Source organism: Oxyura jamaicensis, chromosome 7, assembly GCF_011077185.1.
Source record: "Oxyura jamaicensis isolate SHBP4307 breed ruddy duck chromosome 7, BPBGC_Ojam_1.0, whole genome shotgun sequence".
Lineage (NCBI taxonomy): Eukaryota > Metazoa > Chordata > Aves > Anseriformes > Anatidae > Oxyura > Oxyura jamaicensis.
Genome location: NC_048899.1, coordinates 21600826 through 21603325, shown reverse-complemented (window position 1 = coordinate 21603325; position 2500 = coordinate 21600826).

The window sequence follows — 2500 nt, the reverse complement described above, 5'->3', positions numbered from 1 at the left end:
CCTTTGGTTACTAATCATTTCAATGCATAATTAGCTTTAAATACATACTCAAAACAACATTAAATATCCATATAATTTGTGTTAGCATATGTTTGCAGAAACTAAGGTGTCATTCATCTTCAAAAGGTAAGTCCAGTAGACTGACAAACTTACTAACTGAGTTAGACTGTTCCACAGAAAGAGAAATACAAAAATGCAAAATTCAAAGTAAGATCACATTCTGTAATTATGAAAACAAACAAACATAAAATAACAATATAAGCCTAAAATATGTTCTTTTTCCCTTTACTGTTTTTAAGTAAAATACATATTTGGGACACTGAAAACAACCTGTATAAACACTTTCATCTTCTTCATGTTCTGGAAAGATGTCACAATATTTCCAGAACAATTTTATAACATAGAGGAGCTAGAAAAGAAACAGAATTCAGTATTTAAAGTTCATATGAATGAATCCATGTATTGATAACCTTTCCGGTGTATTTCCAAAATGCTAACAGACAAAAGTAATGTGAAAAGTATCATGCTGAGTGGCCCCAAACCTGTGCAGAATAAATACAGAATGAATTCACTTTCAAATTCTGCCCTTGACTGCACAGAATAGGAAGTGAAGTACCTTTTTTTAAATTACTATTATTTATTACATTGATTAAAATCAAGGCCTATATGGAAATGCAGACAATACAACTGTAGGCAATATGCATGTACATACAGAAGTTGAGCTTTGTTTATCCAAAATTAAACTCAAATCTTTTTATTCTTTAGAAAACATCCTTTTCTCCCCGCTTTGTCTTCCCAAATTCTAGATTCTTGCCTTAGAAGGAAAGTGGCACAGTGAATTATGGCAAGCTAAGTCCCATAACACTCTCATTTACTCATATATGTGATGAGGGAAGCATATAAGATTTATCAGGAAAAAAATCAGCAAATTTCACCCAAATTTCAGCAGCTGTTCCTTCACAGGCTGAAAATAAAGGCACAATCACAGTGGCCCATCACTGTACCCAGTTAGCCACCATTAGAGCACTTACCAAGGCACATGAATAAACACTCATATTACTATTGCTAACATCAGCTGCAGTGTTTGGGGGTAAGAATGAGAATCTTTCAGTTTTATCTTCTGGTCTTCTGTTGTAAAAAAAAAAAAAAAAAAAAAAAAAAAAAGTTACCAGACATGAAGAGAAAAATGGTAATTGCAAAACAGTTCTATGCAATTATTATAGCTTGGAAATTTAAGAATATACTAATATGTCACTAGAGTACATTCATCCCATAATATGGTTGTGGTTAGATGATCAAACTGAAAAAATGTTAAAAGCTTGAAGGACTTCTATTTGTTCAAGCCCATATTTACAGCATCAGCTTCTGCCCATACCATGAGGTTATTCAGGCAGGTGGAGGAGAGAGGCCCCAGTGGACATAGCTAATCCAGGAGAAGTCACAACTGCAAATGTAAATATGATGAAAAAGCTCCCTTAACCAGTAAAGCTTGCTTTGTGTATGTAACCCACTGGTGGAAAAAGCTGTTGATACAGCTGCATCCACTCTCTGCACCCTTTGCCAGCCAGTCACATTACTGTGCTGTTGCAGTCAGAGGTCCGCATGCCCTGGCCGCAGCACAGTGTTTCTGTCATTCCCCAGGCAGTTCTTTTCTGAGTGCTGCCACACTCTGCATCATGCTTCATTTCTTGATGAAGCAAGTCACTTTTTTTTTCCCTGTGAAATTCTGTAAGGACGTTTGGTTTGGGCATTTGCTGTTCTGTTCCACGAGAGGAGCAGAGCAGGAAGAGGCCCAGAGCTGTGGGCAATGGCCTCTCTGTACCTGGAGCCCACCTGCGTTTGACATGGAAAGCAGGCTTTGGAAAAGATTTTATGAAGGACACTTTCCACATTTATACTAAATTGATTTCTACTTGTCCCAACCACACTTCTTTCCAATTAGGGTTGAAAACTATTTTATTCTATTAAGGAGTACTGTTATCATTGAAGTTTGCAACAACTCATTAGTTCAATTTCTATACTGTGGCTAGAGTTTTATCTTTTGAACCTCAGCAGCCTCATGACAAACGCACCCGCAGTAACTACAGATAACACCGCAAAACACCAGCCAGCTGTGTGGTAGGAGCACCCTGAGCCTCACCCAGCCTCCTACAACACCCCTGGGATTCTTGGGACGTGGAGCACAAACCAAATGTCGCTATAAAGTCCTGATATCATTACTGCATCTGTCATTTGGGACACCCTCCACCATTGCTGATTGATCTGTCAAACATCTTTTCACCACAGAGGTTGGAAGGAAGCTTAGGCAAAAGACAATTATGGCTTCTCCCAAGCCATACAGGCACACCAGTAACAGAGCCTAGGTAAAACATCCAGGCCCTAATCCAGAGGGCCTGAGGGTAACATCTCCCAACTCCAGATTTCTTTTTCGCTTTTTCTTTTTTCTTTTCTTTTTCTTTTCTTTTCTTTTCTTTTCTTTTCTTTTCTTTTCTTTTCTTCC